The 6,000-nt window shown below is 36.4% G+C and overlaps 1 long non-coding RNA gene across 1 annotated transcript; it reads left to right on the forward strand.

Moving 5' to 3' along the window:
• The first annotated feature begins 3,437 nt into the window (after positions 1–3,437).
• On the forward strand, positions 3,438–5,604 carry LOC125861906 (uncharacterized). Its single transcript, XR_007446006.1, has 5 exons — positions 3,438–3,755; positions 3,821–3,913; positions 3,999–4,249; positions 4,639–4,720; positions 5,388–5,604. It is a non-coding gene; the product is annotated as an uncharacterized LOC125861906 (long non-coding RNA).
• Positions 5,605–6,000: the final 396 nt, after the last annotated feature.

Genomic DNA, 6,000 nt, shown 5'->3' on the forward strand with positions numbered 1-6,000 from the left:
CCACAAAAAAAATGCCCTTACCAATTTGGTGATGTCCTCTCCTATTATTTCCCAGCAGCTTTGAAATAATAAACCAGAAAATCCATCAGGTCCACAAGCACTATCCCCATTTAGTATGAAAACCACCTTCTTAACTTCATCATGACTAGGTAAATTAGTCATTTCTTTATTCTGATAATCTGATATCATTTTGGGGGATAAGGTTTAGTATAGCCAGATCATGGTCCTGATCCAGTTGTCTAAACTGTTCTGCAAAAAATTCAACTGCCTCCTTTCCAATTTGCCGATTTGATTCAAGTATCACCCTTTGCTCTGTAGTGATTTTTTCTATATGCGGCTTCACTCTTCTTCCTTTTACATAGGAGTGAAAGAATCTAGTGTTTCTGTCCCCATCAGTAAACCACCGCATTCCTGCCTTCTGTTTCCAGTATGCTTCCTCAATTTTAAAGAATTTCTTTAATTCCGCTTCTGTCCTATTTAATTCTGCTCTGTTTGAACATGTGGGCTGAATCTCCATCTCTATTTCTTTCACCCTTGTGACATCCTCCAGGGTGGCTATTTGATGAAATATGTTCCCAAACACTTCTTTGCTCCATGTTACCAGTGTTTTCTTGATCTTTTTTAATTTTGCCTGGAATTTAACAAAGGACTTCCCACAAAGTCTATGTTCCAGTTTTGTCTTATAAGCTCCTTGAATTGAGGATGTTTACCCCAAAAATTATGAAACCTGAAAGGCTTTATGATAGGTTCCTCCTCAGATTCACAATTCATATGAAGAGGCGCATGATCAGATCCCTGTCTGATGAGATGTTGTACTTCTGATGAAGGAAAATTATTGATGAATTCCTGATTGACTAACACCCTGTCCAATCTTTTGAAAATACACACTTCTTCTATTCTACCATTCCACCGGGTAAACTTGTTTCCTGTAGTTTTTAATTCTGAAAGAGCACAATTACTGATGCAACTAGCAAAATCTATTGCCCGTGTTGAGTGAAACCCAAACCACCTAGCTTCTCTTCTTTATTGAGGATCACATTAAATTCCCCTTCTATTACCCAAGGTAAAAGATTTCCTTGAGTTAATTCTTCCAGTTGTTCCCATAGTTCCAACCTCTCCAATGCATTGCACCTTGCATACACTGCTGTAATGAGTAACAATTTATTGTCATTGCTGAATTTCATTGTGATTAGTTGATACGAATCAATAATCATCTGTCCTTCCCATATATCCGTCCAAAAAATTCATATTTTGTTCGAACAGTTTGTCAAAGCATTGCTCATTCCTAACCTGCCTTTGTATTGATCTAACTCGTATGTTGCTCGGACTCTTCACAAATGTCAACGGGTGCGTGTCGGATTCTCCAAAAGTAGTGTATTTTTGGAGAATCCGATACGGGTGCGGCATCAAAGTGAAGAGTCTGCGCAATTTAGTCTAACTCTACTGGATCCATAAAAGCTATGCATGAATAACAACGTCTTCTATTAAGTTCCATTAACCGCTCAAATGAATTTTGAGAATTAACGGATCTAATATTCCAAAACAACATTTTTGTATTCATTGATCACAACTTGTAGATTTATCTTTACTTCTCCTTATTTGAACTTGTGGAGGAAGTATAGATCTTTTTTTCATGGCCCTGCTCTTCAAGCTACTGGTGTATCTGGGAGATTCTCCAGCTATACTTATTTGTTGTATGTATTCCTCCAAATCCTCATCCTCCTCTGCATTTCTTCTATTTTGAATTTGTTCCTCTGACTCCTCTATCAGATTTGGCGCTCGTCTCATTACTCTCTTTTGGAGTTGTAATAAACTCTTGATCTCCATCAACTCTTGTCGAGATACTGTGATAAGCCCTCTGAGCTGATTCCACACTATTCACCTCAATGGGAGTATTTTCTAATTCTCTTCTCTTTTCATCGCTCTACAATCTGTGTATTCTCTTTTCCACGCGATTGGTCTGGCGTTTTCATGTTACTACCTTTCTCATTACTTGCTGCTGCCCCTTTCATGTTGCTGGACTCCAGTTGACTCATCTCCCCTTTGTTCTCTTTTGGCATGTTTTTACCAAAAAATTCCTCTACCTATGCTTTGGATGACTGGTGGTGGCTGTTTGCTAGTTGATTCGTCTCGTGTTGCTTCTCCTCCAGTTTCTTTGTCACCAAGGGCTTCAAATTGATTGGAAGAGATTACCCCCACCTTATTCCACTTCATTAACTGATTCTTTCCTGCATTGCCTCTCCATCCTCCTTTCCTATCCCTCTGCTCTTGAAACTCTTCATTATACTATGATTATGGGTAGTAATACCTACTGTTGAGTGTATACTTGTGATGGTCACGGTTAAAGATTTTAGTTTCCATTAGATAAGTTATGAGACCATCTGTGTACTCTATTGGTGTATAACTGATTTTAATTCTTAAATTCTCCTCTTCTATTCCTAGATTAGTCTTAAGATACTTGTTGCTTCGGCTCCATGTTTAGATTAACTAAAATGATGTTCTCTGCTCAGATCTTCTTTGTGGTGAGCCGCTCGAATTCAGTCTTAAGATTTGCTTAGTATTATGTTAAAAAAAAGTTATGTTGTTCTCTAAGATGCTGGTGTTTCCTGTAAATAGATTGGTGAGACAACTACAACTTAATTGTGTTTTAGATATAAATAAGTCAATCAACTCTAGGTTTTATCTGTACTCTTTGAAATTTATTCCAAGAACATAGCTTTATCATTGATGCTTGTACCAAGAATTGGCAGAACCAAGTTGTTTGGCTGCATTATTTGTACTATTCCTCGTAAAGCCCCGTTTGATTCAGCTTTCTGTATGAGTATTTGACCAACCAAGATGGGCTCCTTCATGTAAATACAATTCTGCAGGCTATTCAGTTCTTCATTTAAAATATAAATATGCAACCTTATAAGATTTGTTTTAACAAGTGAAAGACAAAGGGTAAGGGGTTACATAAATAGGTTTCCATTGTAAATAGATGAAGTTATGAAAGTTTACCTTATTATTTATGAAAGGTAAGAGGTTTTATTAGGATATTGTACTTTTTTCCTGGTTAGGTCATATTTTTGTTTGATGATGGAAGTTTTAATTATTTTTGAGTTGAGTAAGGTCTTTTCTCCGTGTTGAAAGACATGTATGGGACTGGTTGAAGTACTAATGAATGTTGTGCTTCTTTCGATTCTTTCAAGAGCTAGGATTTTACTTGAATCATCACCCAACAATCCTTATTCCACATTTTCATTTTTGTTTCTTCTTAAGAGAACTGTAGCTTTAAGTCTTTAACACTAGTTGCAATATATACCAATCTAGAGGGGGAAGGGGTAGCAATAAATTATAGTCCTCTATGGATCTTGCCTGTAACTAATTTCTTTTCTGATGAATTGCTATTATGAAACCTATGGTGAAATTGCATGTCTTTTGTGCTTTAAGTTTCACAACTTATAGTTTTAACTTTGCATGATTAACTTCACCTTTCAGTTACAATCGTCTGGGGAAGGATGCCGTTGAAACTGATGCAGAGGAGATCATTGACATGGCTGGCAAGGCCTCCCTAGCTGATCAACAGAAGCAGGTCCAAGAAAATGTGCATTCCCAGATTACAAGCTTTTGCAAGTATATGGATCACATATTACAACCTGATCTTATGGTCAAGGACAAGCAGGGAACACCATCTTCTGAAAATAATTCTTCTCCTCGTCGCAGTGGTCTCAGTTTTGCTATTGGTAGGACTGCTCCATTAAAGGACCACAGCGGTAAGATCTTAAGCTGAATTTCCAAAGTTCGTTGCTTATAAATTTGCACTACTATACATATATAGATAGTAATGGCCATAAAACGTCGTGGAGAGGAAGTACTAGGTGGTCTCTATACTGGGATTAATACAAAACATATATTCACCACAAGCAACATGGTATGTATATATACTTTACTTGTTAAATTTAATTATGAATATAATAATATTGTTATATATATACATACATTTATGATTTATGCAGGTAGAGGAGTATAGTGGGCATAAGCTGCAGCCACATAAGGCCATTGTTGGACCTCATGGTTCTCAACCCATTTCATTGACCACTAGGTCACACTTTTGAATGACTTTTTGATCCACTTTTGTCAAACATAAATATTGTAATAAATCTCACTTGATCAGTAAACAATAGTACACGTAAATTCCATGGTCGGACACATATGCTACAAGTTAGGAAAACGGCAGATGGTCACATGATTCGGCAAATCATCTCAGGTACTTACAAATTGTTCTAATTAAGAGTGCTCTTCAATCTCTTTCCATATATACTCTCTCTGCTTCAACTCAGGTACTTACAGAGCATGTGCTATCAAGTTTATTAATTTTGAGTTGACTTCCTTTTGGATATATATGATACATATAAGTGATCTGATAGTGTAGTTTTTTTCACTTTAGTTATTGTAGTATTTCAATCGTTACTAGTTTTGGAGACTTACGGGTTTCTCCATAGCGGAAATGGATGACTTTCCTTTGTCCACAACCTTAATATCCTCGGAAGATGCAGAGCGTTTTTTCTCTCTCTTTTGGATAGCTAAATGAATTAATTTCTCATTTATGTGCTTTCTCTTTTGGAGTTTGGTTCAAATTTAATTTTCGATGTGCAGCATTGGATGTGTCATATTGTACAAAGGCCAAGAGAAGTTCCACAGCAGTACACTAAACACTTTGGATTATGTGGTGCATTAGGTAAATGCCACATCTGATACTCTCATGAATGTGTCTGTTTATCTAGCAGTTGCCAAACAGCTCGCGGTGGATCAAATTTTGATCCCTGCTAATGTCTCTTGTCTTTCCATTAATTCATTTCCCACGTACTTCATTCTGTAAGAATGTTTCCATTGCTATTTCACTAATCTATTGAGAGTTCATGACATCACTTCTCAGATTAGGCAAATCTTTGTCTAATGCATTCAGCTTCTCCTGGAAACAGGAAAAAACAGAGTTAACCGGTGCTTCCTCATGCCTTCTTTTGGTATCAGTATTGCTAAAATGCTGCGTAAGAGCCTTTCAAATTGTGCTGATTTCTGATCAACGTTAAACCTAAACTAACGGCCTCATCCTAGAAGTGATTAACATACACGAAGATTCGAATATTGTCCTCTATATAGAATTTGTGTGTTATTCTTGTTCAACAGTCTCAGGGGCGTGTTGTAACTACTTATATTGTCTCCTGAGATACTGTCGTGTCGAACCTTGTAGAAAAACTAATAGGGAGGACAACATGATGTAAAATAGTGATGGTTTAATAGGGTCTTTGTTATAGAAGATTAAGAACAATCAAGTAGTTGATTAATGAGTCATTTTGATATCATGCATTTGGACATCCCTAATCGTTCTTTGTTTAACGTTTCAGTGTGACTGCAGACACTTGTGTAGCAATGGATGAGTGGATTCAAAACCCCACTTGCGTCAACATAGACTTGTTTAAACAGAAGTGATGCAACTGAAGATGCAAAATGAAGTTGACATTTATATTGTTGTATGTTTTAGAGACGGAAGTTGTTCTGGAATTACTAAATAGAACCTTGAATTTTGAACATACAATGTTGACATTGGCTTATCAAAGTTTGGGGGTCATATTGAGTACATCACCACTGTATGTATGTCTGCTGAAGACATTGAACATTCAGAGACCAATGAAGAAGTATATGGGGTTCTATCATTTATCTTTTGGATATTGACTTTTGATTTCATTCTTAAAATATGTGTTCATTGTGCTTAAAGTTGATAATAATTTGCTCTTTATTCCCTCCTATTTAGACATGCTAAAGTATTGAATATTAAAGGTTCATCAAAAGTATTGCGGAGGTTATAGTCCCAAAAAAGTGAAGTACTAAAATTTATTTGTGAAGGTTATAAACCCCCAGGAAATGAAATAAAATTATTTGCTGAAAAAAAGTTACAAAGGTTAAAACCCCCATCTGCAGCAAATGATTCCTGGGGTTATTTAAAAACTTCCACAACTT

The sequence above is a fragment of the Solanum stenotomum genome, chromosome 4, assembly GCF_019186545.1.
Source record: "Solanum stenotomum isolate F172 chromosome 4, ASM1918654v1, whole genome shotgun sequence".
NCBI lineage: Eukaryota > Viridiplantae > Streptophyta > Magnoliopsida > Solanales > Solanaceae > Solanum > Solanum stenotomum.